Here is a 14,577-nt window from a genome sequence, read left to right on the forward strand (position 1 = left end):
CATGATTATGATTAGGCATCTCTCTTGTGCCACTGGATTACACAAAAGTCTTTGCCGAATACTGATCTGGGATACGTTCACTGAAGCATGTGTTTCATTTACCATGCCAATTATTCCACCTATGTTACTGTGCCAAGCACATTTTGTTCATTGAATATTTAATGCACTTTTCCAGATGCTGAGGTGAAAGTGTCATGTTGTTGAGAAGCTGTTGCATGAATTTGTGTCCATTTGCAAATGTTAGCAATGTTCAAATCAGAAACCATTAACAAGTAGATGACATACAGCAAGCGTAGATAAAAAGTATCACGCACCACAGTCACTGATGGTGTTGTGTGGCATTTGCCTGACTATGCAGGCAGCATGGGTTCAGTTCCCACTCAGTGACGGTGTGAATGCACCCAGTGCCCGCTGGGATAGGCACCAGCTCCATGTCCTGTGAACCAGAACAGGATAACAAGTAAAGAAAATGTATTGGTGAATGAATGTAAAGCAAACCAAAGCCAAGCAAATTTGTTTATATAGCGCATTTCATACAGAAGGTAACTCAATGTGCTTTACATGATTAAAAGCATTTAAAAGCAAAGAAAAAACCTGCTTATTAACATTTAAAACAAAGAGAAAAAAATACAAGTACAATTAGAAACAGCGTACAGTGCAAGACATATCATTTAAAAGTGGAAATACTCTTAAAAAGCATAAGAAAAAAAAAAAAGAGTTTTTAACCTGGACTTAAAAACATTCGCACTTGGGGGTGATGTCTCTTTTGTTGGCAATTTATTACGTTTGTGTGCAGCATAATAGTTAAATGCTGCTTCACCACGTTTGCTTTGGACTCTGTGCTCCACTATTTGACCTGAGTCTGTCGATCCCGACTGGGTTTATATACCATGAGCATTTCTTTCATGTATTCAGGACCTAAACCATTTAGTGATTTATAGACCAGGAGCAGAACTTTAAAATCTATTCTAAAGCTGACTGGAAGCCAGTGTAAAGACTTTAGAATTGGAGTAATATGCTCTGACCTCTTTGTTCTGGTCAGAACCTGAGCTGCAGCATTCTGAATGAGCTGCAGCTGTTTAATGCTCTTTTTGGGGAGTCCAGTCAGAAGACCATTACAATCGTCAAGTCGACTTGAGATAAAAGTATGGATGAGTTTCTCCTGGTCTGCTTGACACATTCAAGCCTTCACTCTGGATATGTTCTTCAGATGGTAGAAGGCAGTTTTAGTAATTGATTTGATATGACTGTTGAAAGTCAGGTCGGAATCTACCAGAACAGCAAGGTTTCGGACTTGGTCTTTGGTTTTTAAGGAGAGTGACTCCAGGTATTTACTAACATAAATCTCTTTTTTATTGCCAAAAACAATTATCTCAGTTTTGTTGTTATAGTAATAGTATAATTTTATCATTTTGCTGATTTGTGCTGATATTTAACCTGATGGACTGTATTTTTTCACTAAAATAACAAGCAAATTCATTGCATTTATCAGCTGTTAGGAGTTCTGGAGATATCTGGTTTGGAGGGGTTGTGAGCTTCTCAACTACAGCAAACAGAGTGCGAGTATTGTTGAAGTTCTTACTGATGATTTCAGAAAAGTGTTGCTGTCTAGCAGTGACTAACTCTTGGTAAAAATGACAAAGACTTCATCTGTAGAGGTAATACCATATTTTCATGACCATAGGGCGCACCGTATTAAAAGGCGCAGTCTCAGTTACGGGGTCTATTTCTGTATTTAACATATACATAAGGCATTCCGTATTATTGGGCGCAGGGATGGTAAAACATATGCTAGCTTAAAACATACGGTAGCATGCATGCACGCTAAAACAATGTTTTTAAAAAGGCAGCAGGAGCAAAACTGAGTTCGGGTGTACTTTATTGAAGTATTTAACAATGTACTCACGTAATTTTTTTTATCAATCCTCATCCACAAATCCATCAAAGTTCTCATCTTCTGTATCCGAAATGAACAGCTGGGCAAGTTCTCAATCAAACACGGCAGGTTCGGTCTTATTGCCGTGTGAAAGCTCGCACAACAGTGCAAGCAGACACGTTAGCCAAAGCATCCACAACCCATTCACAAATTGTGGGGTAACTACCCCGGCGCTGCCTCCTAGTCTAAGTAAAGCTGTGTTCGCCATCTGTCATCCATGGCTCCCACGCCGCTCACTTCACTTTGAACGCCCTGTTTACACGGATGTCCAGCGGTTCATCAAGCCTCCTGGAATGATGGCAAGCCCCGAGTTATTGCAATGATGAGTCGAATAGTGAGTGTAGAGACGCTTCTCTCGGCTGTTCTTTGCTCATTAATCCATTGCTTGAGTTGGTCTTCCAACTCGGGCCACCTCGCCTTGTTTGCGCGTTTTGTTTTTCTTTCCCGCAGAAACTCAGCTTCGTCTTCTTGATTTAGTGAAGCTCGTTTTCCTGCTTCTTCCACTTGCGAACCATGGATTCTTGAATTCTCTCGCGGCTGCTTGATTCCCATGTTCCTCTGCGTAACTGATAGCTTGCAGTTTAAACTGTGCTTCGTAAGCGTGTCTCTTCGTAGGTGACATTTTCGGGGGTGCTTAGCCAAACCGATGTTGTTTTGCACAATGCAAACCCCGGAAATGCTCCCAGTCAGTCAAGCGATAAAAAAAAAAAAAAGAAAAAAGAAAAAATATATATATCTACTGGGGGCGTGGCTTTAGCGTCCTACTTCATGCACCCTTCCCCTTGTCATCCGCCACGTCCGCCTTTTCCTCTGTGTAAGCAGCGTGTCGGCAGGAAATGCAAAAATAATAAATAAATAAATAAATAAATAAAGTCAAGAGATGTTGGAACTCGGTGCACACATAAGGCGTGCCACATTGTAAGGCGCCCTGTCCATTTTGGAGAAAATTTAAGACTTTTAAGTGCGCCTTATGGTCGTGAAAATACGGTAGACAATTTGGAGTTGAGTTTTTCTCCACTCACGTTCTACTTTCCTATACTTTGATTTAAAGGTCTTTACCATCATAGTGCTTCTCCACGGTGTTCTAGGTCACCTCAAGACATTTTAGATATTTCAGGTGAAATTATCCCAACGCATTATCAACTCGGCGGCACGGTGGACGACAGGTTAGAGCGTCTGCCTCACAGTTCTGAGGACCGGGGTTCAATCCCCGGCCCCGCCTGTGTGGAGCTTGCATGTTCTCCCCGTGCCTGCGTGGGTTTTCTCCGGGCACTCCGGCTTCCTCCCACATCCCAAGAACATGCATGGTAGGTGAATTGACAACTCTAAATTGTCCGTAGGTGTGAATGTGAGTGAGAATGGTTGATTGTTTGCATGTGCCCTGCGATTGGCTGGCAACCAGTTCAGGGTGTACCCCGCCTCCTGCCCGATTATAGCTGGGATAGGCTCCAGCACGCCCGCAACCCTTGTGAGGAGAAGCGACTCAGAAAATGGATGGATGGATGGGTCATCAACTGTCTCAGCATTCACAGTTTGCAGTTTACAATGTAGTAAAGTATCACATTGTAACAAAGTATAATTCGCATTTTCTTCTTCATTAATATGCTTCAGTAAAGGTAGAAAAGTATGTTGTATCAAAAAACTATCCAAGGTACAATGTACGGGACAAGCTAAGTAAATCTGATGGCAGGAAAAAGCATTTTACAAGAATGAGACGGCAGTAGACAGTGAAATGGCTCGTATTCGAGCCCCTAAGGGGAAATGTGATTTCATCCAAGAGAAACAGAAAATGACAGGAGGGTCAATCCTGGGCTAAATGCTAGAACCTGATGCATCATATGATGTTTCACATATCCATCTGGGGAAAAAAAAGCTCTATTTTTAGAAAAGGGTATGTAAAAGTAATTGTCACACTCATGCTAAAGGTGTTTTATGTGGGTGTGGAAAAGTAAAGTACATTTAGCTGGATTGACATGATCATATTCCATTTGCACATAAAAGCCACCTCTAAAAAAAAAATCCCAAAAAGGCTTAATGCTCAATTAACTCAGGGTAAATACTATGTTAAGACACAGAATCATTTAATTCGATTGGTAAGTGGCTTTCACTTGTTTGGGGAAATAGACATTGATTTGTCAATTTTTAGAAGACGGCAAAAATAAATGTAGTTATGGATCTCTTAATTAAGTAATCAGTCAAGGGCTTTACTCTCAATTTAAACTATTCATCTTCCCACGACATTTTGGTCACTCATGCGCTTCCAAATCCCATCAATCCATCAATTTTCTATAGCGCATGTCCTCATCAAGGTCACGGGTGAGGTGGAGCCTCTCCCATCTGACCTTGGGCGAGAGGCGGGGTGCAACCTGCACTGGTTGTCAGCCAATCGCAGGCTTCCACCTGATACATTTGGGAAAGGTGCGTTCTGTTCCTAATGCACAAAGCGAGGTCCATGGAGGCATGCTTGGATAGGTCTTGTGTCGATGAATTTGAGAGCACTGGCATCAACCTAAATCAATCACCTCTGAAATGAACTTTAATCAAGATTGCGAGCCCTCTCTGGTGTCAGTGATGGGCATGGATTCCCATTGCTGCTATTATTTGCTTCAGAGTTAGACTTTTGCTTGAAACAATTATCACTACCGTTCTTCAACAGCATTGCAAGTCACGGTCACATGATGGCTCTGACCCTGGCCCTTTCTCCCATGGGCACTCTCTTAATAGCGCTGCCACTGGAGTCTATGGCAATATATTTCCCCTCTCATATATATCCACTACAATCACTTCCAATCTCCTTCTCCACCTGCAAATTATTGGCAAACGACAACGACGAGCTGAGTGGTAATTTGTGGAGTAGCGGACCTTCATCCTCTTGACCTTCTCTCCAAGTGAGACAGCGGACCTATATATTATCAATTCCTCTATTTAATGTTTCTCCCGGTCAACAGGGAATGTCACTCACTCTTTTGCCCTCTCTCATTTTTTTGTCAATCCTTTTTTTTCCCTCATCACCTTCTATCAATGCACAGTCCCTTGTGCCGATTTACACTCCTCCTTCACAATAGTGCTTCTTTTCAAGTAAGACATTTTCTTTTGTAACAGTGAATTGGCTGAGGATGATGGGACACATTAGGGTTACATGCATCAATTGAGTGCACACAGGTGCAGTCCCATTGCACATGAGGCTTGTGACACTTGAAATGCTCTCTCCACACACAGACACACACACACACACACACAGAAAATTATCAAAATGTGGCTAGAAAAATAAAATTCATCGTCTGAGTCAGACGGAGTCGAGTCAAGAGAGCATTTGCTCAACAATGCAGAAAGAGAAGAGGGCGGTGTGACGAATGAGTCAAGCTGATTCAACGTTGGTAGGCGAGTGTGCACATCACACTGCGACACCCACGTACTCAACGTGAAGCCCTGCTGTGGGCCGCCTGCTCTCTATGGCAGACATCACCTATCTGATGTGTCTCTTTGAAACTCAGAATAGGTTGCAGAGTGAGGATGTACCAGCACACTAACACGCATCCAAGCTGAGCTCACGATCTCGACTACCTTTCTTTTTCCAGGTTGAGTTATATAAAGTTTTGCCATGATGTACTTTTTTCCTCTTTTGTCACTTTATGACCTTCTCAAACAACTTAAAGGCGTCATTAAGTTGAACCCTTGTTTGCGGCTGATCCAGAGGGATTTTTGGGCCTTCGCCAAAGCATTGTATGATACATTTCATCAAATTCTTTCAGTTTGACAGCAGCGTTTTTTTCCACTGTGCGCATCAGCGTGATTCGTGGCTTTTCACTTTGTTGTCCGAAATAAATTCTCACCCTTTCTGGTTTTGTATATCTACAGAGTAGGTTCAGCACCGCATGGAGCTAGATTTACAAATTTGTGACCTGACCAAACTAATATTTTTTTTTCAAACCTTATGTGGGACCATAGTAGTATTGGTTTTCATTAGACAACACTATAGCCCAATATCCTGAGTCCATAAAATTAACCGAGTCTACCACCACTACTTTGTATCAGAAATATTTTATTTAGTTTTTTACACTTAGGTTATGTTTATGAACAGCGACCACAATAACGATGTTAAGAGCATGTGGCCTTTTAGATAATGTGTGCGATTAATGAAATTTCATGTGACAGCTAAATGAACACACAAAAGCAATTCTTTAAGCATCTGTGGGCAATTTATATATCATATGATTACCAGTGGTCAACCTTTTCAAGGTCAAAATCTACTTTTATCCATGTTGTGACATGCAACTATTGAAAAGACAAGAACTTTATTGAAAGGTTCAAACCCTGCAGTTCGCTTGATACTGTAGTTCATAGAGAGACAGACTATATAGTAAGGCCTCACACAGCAGCAAAGTGTCAGTCAGATGTTTCAGATGCTTTTGCTTGTATTATTTTTTTCAAAACAGCCTTTGACCTTTTCAGCACCGGAAAAGAGAAGCTGAAAAGTCAACTAAGGCATATAAGACCACTAAAGTGCTACTTGTTGGCCCCCTCTTTGCTGCAGTGTGGAAAATATCCAGTGCCTGTCCAATATAGCCCGTGCCCTGTATGTTGCAAATAACTTATGAATGAGACAGTTGACGTATTGCAGATACCCTTTTAAACCGGTTATACTGTTCAGACCTCTTGTCTTCTCCTGCTATGGCTTGTTGATTACCAAGTTATTGACTAATCAAACTGCAGAAATGCCGCTGAATTTATGTTTATATGGTGGTATTTTACCAGTCAAGATGTCAAGAAAGCCTTTTAAAATATAAAATATAAAAGCACTTTATAGTTCTTTTGTTGTTCCAGATATGTTCCAGATATGCTGCAACTTGCAGTACTTGCAGTACTTCTGGCATGTGTATCTGACTTACAGTAAGTGTTCAATATTTGCCTTTTCCTATTCTGTCTGTGTCGTTGTAACACTCGTCCATGTCTTTGGCCCCGATAGTGCTCACATTTATCTGAGCCAGTTAATAGTTAGTTTGATCTTGAAGTGTTTGTTGCCCACCGAGGTTCAGATAGTGTTCACCCTTGTCAAACAAACTGCAGTGTCACAAAAATACCCTACAGTGAGATTTAACTAAATTTAATGTGTGAAAACACACTTTGAATGCATACCATTCTAGTAACTATGCAGAATGAATCTTAAACAGAAGACTTAAAAAACTGTATCATTTTCACTCAATGTTGTTTACCAAAAACAACAACAATAACAAAAAAGAAACAAGAACAACTGCATCGTGATCCCTCTGGTCCCTGCTGATTCGGGCTACATTTGCAGGTTAATTACTGGAGCAGCTGAGCCTTCGCAGCTGACCAGCTGCTTTGTAGGCCATTGATCCTGCCAGCTGGATGCTACCAAATGACCCAAGCATCTGGTATGTGTGGCGAAATGACTCCTGGCATCTGACTCTTCACCTGTATATACACGCATGCACGCGCACAAAAAAAATTAAGAAATACACCCCTCCCCCCCCCCACACACACACACACACACACACATCCTGCATATACACATTGCAGGAATAAAATTAATTGCTGTTGAACATTTCTCTTCACCATAACTATTATTAAACTGTTAAACTGAAGCATAACGTGTGCCCTGGCTTAATTATTACAAAAACCTTTTGTCAGATAATGATTCAACCTAAAGGCCTTTTGTTGAATGCAGACCTCAGCTCTTTTCTGACCTCAACTCTATTACCTACAATAATGTCAGCAACATGTATTAATTATGTGGGTGTGTGGGTGTGTACATGAAACACATTCCTTGTTGACATTTTTATCTGTGCAAGGTTTGATTTCCCATTGTTACAGGGCATAAATGCTTAAGCTGCACTAACCAAGATCAATTTAGAAATTAGAGACAATATGAGGTGTGTCAGAATAGTTCCAAGACTGGTGTCACAAAAGATATTTTTTCAAATCCAAACTACAACCTACAGGTTTTCACCCTTCGAAGTAATCCCCCTGGATTCTAATGCACTTTTCCAGCATTCTCTGCCACACATTCATGCACTCCTGGAAGGATTCTTCTGGAATGCTCCGCAACTCCGTTGTCACAGACATCTTAATCCACGTCTTCAAAACAGGTACCCTTGATGAACCCCTCGAGGTTTGGATAGAGAAAAAACTTCAGACAGAGCCAGGTCAGGTGAGTAGGAGGTTGCTCCAGCATGGCGATGTGTCAGATGCTTAGGGTATTGTGTGTGCTACAAGTTGTCCTGCAACAGCTCACCTCTTCTCTTGTACCGAATGATGCAAACACCAAAAAATCTCTTTTTAGATGTGTTGATCGTCTGGCCCACATCAGAGGAGAAGATGTCGTCTGTAGTTTGAATTTGTAATATATCTTTAGTGACACCAGTCCTGGAGCTTTTCTGACACGCCTCACATGCCAATAGAATACAATGACAATGGTGACAACAGGTAAAATAATAGCCCCTGATAAGAAGGGAACCTGAGTTCAACTCATCTACCAATGGCAAACGGAAAAAAAAAAAAAAAAGATTTACAAAATTTTCAAAAGATATATATTGAAGTGGAAGCAGACAAGTACACTTAAGTTCCAATGTTCTTTTAAAACTGTAGGTTCAGCTAACAAGTGGAAGGAATAACATAAATGCATCGCTTAAATTCTCAGCCCATGAACTCCACCACTTGATTTAATCTGTGGGAGATTGAATTTGAAATGTGGCTTGGTCCTATAATCCTCTGTGGGTTTAATGATGAAGTTGAATAAATTTTTAATGGGTTTTATTGTATCAAACTATGCTCAGCATGCACATGGTGTCATGTTGGATCAGTTCTCTCGGGGTCGTATTGATGTGTTTTGATTCTAATGCTATGTTACCTTACCTCGGCGTAAGACTGCATTCTCCAAAGTGCTCGAAAGCTGTTGATGGTCCATGGGAAGAATGATGTCAAATACACTATATTGCCAAAGGTATTCGCTCACCTACCTTGACTCAGACCTGAATTTAAGTGGCATCCCATTCTTATAGAGTTTAATATGGAATTGGTCCACCCTCTGCAGTTATAACAGCCACCCTCTGCAGTTATAAAATCTTAAATTCTTCTGAGAAGGCTTTTCACAAGGTTTAGGGGTGCGTTTATGGGAATTTCTGACCATTTTTCCAGCTGCGCATTTGTGAGGTTACACACTGATGTTGGACGCGAAGACCTGGTTCTCAGTCTCTGCTCCAATTCATCCAAAAGTGTTCTATAGGGTTGAAGTCAGGATTGTGCAGGCCAATCAAGTTCACCCACACCAAACTCTCTCATCCATGTTTCTGTAGCAGACATGCGCGCCGCAACTTTGAGCCGCCGCAGAGACTCGCGAGCACCTGAAAACCCCATTCCTCCATGCTGCCCGGCTGTGAGGCGGCGACTAGGACAGGGCCTGGTGTACGTCAAGTGGACCTTAACCTAATTAGCAGCTTTCCGTCACATCGTGATTCATTTCTTCAAAACACCCCTTCCCGGACCAAATGGTTGGGGAAGACTGTGCAGTTAATATTCACCCATGCGCGTGAGGCGCCACCCATTGGCATTGAGAGGAACTGCAAGCAGAACTTGGTGACGTGCCTTTGATGTTTGTTAACGGAAGATAAAATGTCTGTTTTTATATCTTGCCAACTCTGTAGAAATATTCCAAATGTATGCCTTGGTGTCTATGTCCCCATTCTCACTTTGACAGTTCCTCTGCAAGATTTTGAAAGCTGTTTGTGATTCGAAATCAAACAGTACGAAATGTTGTATTGAACAATAAGCAACCCATCTGCCATGACCGAAGTTTAAACTGATTCCATGTGTGAGAGTACAAAGTTGGGAGTGTTTTAGATTCATATTATTTTAAAAACCCCATTTACTATACTATAACGCAAACGTCGCTCACAGCTTATTACTTTATCCTAAATTAATTACAATTCTTATTTCATACATAATCGTTACATTTCTATTAACCTTGATATTTTACACGGATGCTCAGTCATGTTCGAACAGGAAGAGGCCATCTCCAAACTGTTCCCACAAATTTGGAAATGTCCAAAAAAAAACCTTCAGGTTGGTTTGGTGTGGACAGTGAGCCAGGTCTTCTCGTCCAACGTCAGTGTGTGACCTCACAAATATGATCCTGGAAGAATGTGCAAAAATTCCCATAAACTCACTCCTAAACCTTGTTGAAAGCCTTCCCACAACAGTTGAAGCTGTTACAGCTGCAAAAGGGTAGACCTACATTATACTGTATTAAACCATATGGATTTAGAATGGGTTATCACTTAAAATTATATGTGAGTCAAGGCAGGTGAGCGAATACTTTTGACAATGTAGTGTAATTACTGTATATTCATAAGCGCCACTTTTGGAACGCAGCTGTTGGAAATTGATGTTGGACCACGCAAACAGCTCAAGGTGTGGGTTTGCTTTTGCATTTCACCCAAGTATGGAAGAGTGTTAATGATTCTTCTTTTCCCAAGCCTGAATCCTAAAAACTGTCAGCATTAGCCATTATCCGGGCGGCTGTGTAGGTAGAGTGGGTTGACCGAATGGTCACTGGTTCGAATCCCGGCTACGACTGTCTGCATGTCGAAGTGTCCTTGGGCAAGACACTGAACCCTAATTTGCTCCCAGTGGGCCTGGCAGTGCCTTGCATGGCAGCATTCACCCATTGTGTGTGAGTGGGTGAATGTGAGGCTTTGTAAAGCGCTTTGGGCACTGTGATGGCGTAGATAAAGCGCCATATAAATGCAGTCCATTTAGCATTTACCATCCAGTACAGAAAGTAAAACTAGGTCATTTGCAGCTCATCATACAGGTCTGCTTACTAGGGCTAATGGTGTCCAGCAGGAGCAGCAGCAGTAAACATGCAGGTGAGGATGTCAGCATCAGAGATCACGAAATAACTAGGAGTCTGCCTCACATTTCTGAGGACCGGGGTTCAATCCCCAGCCCCGCCTGTGTGGAGTTTGCATGTTCTCCCTGTGCCTGTGTCTCCCTTCTGCCCGATGATAGCTGGGATAGGCTCCAGCACGCCCGTGACCCCAGTGAGGAGAAGTAGCTCAGAAAATGGATAGATGGATTTAATTTTTTTCTATTTCGATTACATATTGATTTACCATATTACAGATCATGTATCAATGTTGTTGTGTGATTAAACCGAAGCAAGTAGAGTTGCACTAATGACCATCAAAAGCTAAGAGAAACATAAACAAGATACTTTCCTTTGTGTACACATTCTGAAGTTCACTTACGATTTTGTTTTTAAAGATTAAAAGTACACATTCTACATACTGTGACTACTCTAAAAAGATACATTGATATACTCCAACCAGCCTGAACATACACTGACATTGATAAAAAAAAAACTAAATCAAACAAATAAATAAATAAATACATACATAAATAAAAATATAAATGGCTCTGACTATACTTACATGGTAATATGAAGACTGTTTCTATCCCTTCTTCAGCTGCATAGCTATTGTGACATTGATTTTTCAACTACCTCACAACTGCTGTACTGTGATACAGTTCATCGTAAAAAATATCAGGATAATATCATGGTGTCAATTATGCTGTGATTCCCAGACTTAATAGAATAGAATAGAATAGAATAGAATAGAATAGAATCACCTTTTATTGTCATGAACATGCATACATGCACACGAAATTTGTTCTCTGCATTTAACCCATCACAGTGAACACATACACAAGTTAGTGGAACACACTTGGAGCAGGGGGCAGCTGAAGCACCTGGGGTCATTGATGCTCAATTTTAACAGCATATCTTACCACTGCTGGTTGACTGAAACCGTTGTCAAGCATGAGGATCTGACCTGCATATACAAATATCTTCTGTATTCCATCCATCCATCCAGCCATTGTCTTCCGCTTATCCGAGGTCGGGTCGCGGGGGCAGCAGCCTCAGCAGGGAAGCCCAGACTTCCCTCTCCCCAGCCACTTCCTCTAGGTCTTCTGAGGGGATCCCGAGGCGTTCCCAGGCAAGCCATCAAAGTTATGAACAGAATCGGTGACCAAGGCCAGCCTTGGTGGAGTCCAACCATAACTGGAAACAAGTCCGACTGACTGCCGGCAATGCGTACCAAACTCTGACACCGGTCATACAGGGACTGAACAGCCCGTATCAGGTGGTTCGGTACCCCATGCTCCCGAAGCACAGGACTCCACGAGGGACACGGTCGAACGCCTTCTCCAAGTTCACAAAACACATGTAGATTGGTTGGGCAAACTCCCATGCACCCTCGAGGACCATGCCGAGGGTGAAGAGCTGTTCCACGGCCAGGACGAAAACCACACTGCTCCTCCTGAATCTGAGATTCGACTTCCCGACAAACCCTTCTTAAAAAGGGGGACCACCACCCCAGTCTGCCAATCCAGAGGAACTGTCCCCGGTGTCCACGCGATGTTGCAGAGGCGTGTCAACCAGGACAGCCCGACAACATCTAGAGCCTTTAGGAAATCCGGGCGAATCTCATCCACCCCCGGGGCCTTGCCACCGAGGAGCTTTTTAACCACCTCGGTGACCTCAACCCCAGAAATAGGAGAGCCCACCCCAGTTACCCAGGACTCTGCTTCCTCATGGGAAGGCGTGTCGGTGGAATTGAGGAGGTCTTCGAAGTATTCTCCCCACTGATTCACAACGTCCCGAGTCGAGGTCAGCAGTGCCCCATCCTCACTATACACAGTGTTGATGGTGCACTGCTTCCACCTCCTGAGACGGCAGATGGTGGACCAGAATTTCCTCAAAGCCATCCGGAAGTCGTTCTCCATGACCTCACCGAACTCCTCCCATGCACGACCACCAAAGCCGCATTCTGCTTGGACAGCCGGTACCCATCAGCTGCCTCAGAAGTCCCACAGTCCAAAAAGGCCTGATAGGACTCCTTCTTCAGCTTGACGGCATCCCTAAACGCTGGTGTCCACCAACGGGTTCGGGGATTGCCGCCACGACAGGCACTGACTATCTTTCGGCCACAGCTCCGGTCGGCCGCCTCGGCAATAGAGGCGCAGAACGTGGTCCACTCGGACTCAATATCCCCTGCAGCCCCCAGGATGTGGGTGGAGTTCTGTCGGAGGTGGGAGTTGAAACTACTTCTGACAGGGGATTTTGCCAGACGTTCCCAGCAGACCCTCACAATACGTTGGGCCTGCCACGTCGGACCGGCATCTTCCCCTACCATTGGAGCCAACTCACCACCAGGTGGTGATCAGTTGACAACTCTGCCCCTCTCTTCACCCGAGTGTCCAAGACATGCGGCAGCAAGTACGATGACACAACCACAAAGTCGATCATCGAACGGTGACCTAGGGTGTCCTCGTCCACCGGGGTGAACCCCAACGTACAGGCGCCGAGCCGGGGGGCAATAAGTATACCCACACCTGCTCGGCGCCTCTTACCGTGAGCAACTCCAGAGTGGAAAAGAATCCAACCCCTCTCAAGAGGACTTGTACCAGAGCCCAAGCCGTGTGTGGAGGCGAGCCCAACTATATCTAGTCTCCTTCCTTGCCAGAGAGGTGACATTCCACGTCCCTAGAGCCAGCTTCTGGTGAGCCATGGGAAGGGGGACCCATCCTTTTGGACTGTGCCCGGCCAGGCCCCATGGGTGGAAGCCCAGCCACCAGGCGCACGACTTTGAGCCCTAACTCCAGGCCTGGTTCCAGAGGGGGGCCCCAGTGACCCGCGTCCGGGCAAGGGAAACCTAGATCCATATCTTTTGTTCATCATAGGGGTTCATGGAGCTGTGCTTTGTCTGTTCCCTCACATAGGACCTGTTTGCCATGGGTGACCCTACCAGGGGCGTGAAGCCCCAGACAACTTAGCTCCTAGGATCATTGGGGCACAAAAACCTCTCCCCCACGATAAGGCTACGGCTCAAGGAGAGGAATTCTGTATTGTAAAAGCCAACTTATTGTGGTTAGGGAGTAGCCTACAAAGTCTGAAAATTCTCAACCCCTCAAACTTGCATCCTTAAGTCTTCATCAAAACTCAGCCAAACTTGGAGACACTACATGATGATCCTTCAATGGCCTCTGCTGTCTGAGTTATTTGATCTCATAAGAACACCGCAGGTCACAAAACAAGCCCCTTTAATCAGGCCTGATCTGTACACAAGCCAGTTGAAAACAGAAGTTACAGCGCTAATAACTTTCCCGAGGCCTAACATTCCCAATAGTTTCTGCAATATTAAGTCTGTGAAACAACTTTGAGACACCTGATGTTATTTTACCCAGATTTTGATGATCTGTAATAAATTGGTGTGGAACACACAATTTTTCCCATCACTTACCTAATTTTCTGTCTCCAACTGTCTATTTTGGAAGGAAATTTTGTAAACACTACATTTTGCATTAGTGTTTTGCATTGGTAGCTGTTAAAAGAATTAGCAAATTAATACTATGGTAAAACAAAGTAAATAAATCAAGCGTCAAAGCAATGATTCTCAGAAAAATTCTTGGCGAGTTGTCATTACAAATACATACATTCAAATCAATCAATCATTTATACAGCTCATTTAATACAAAACATGGTACCAAAATAAAAAGGGTGCACTCTCTCAAACGCACACACATGCACACGCACACACACACACACACACACACAC

Source organism: Phycodurus eques, chromosome 16, assembly GCF_024500275.1.
Source record: "Phycodurus eques isolate BA_2022a chromosome 16, UOR_Pequ_1.1, whole genome shotgun sequence".
Classification (NCBI taxonomy): Eukaryota; Metazoa; Chordata; class Actinopteri; order Syngnathiformes; family Syngnathidae; genus Phycodurus; species Phycodurus eques.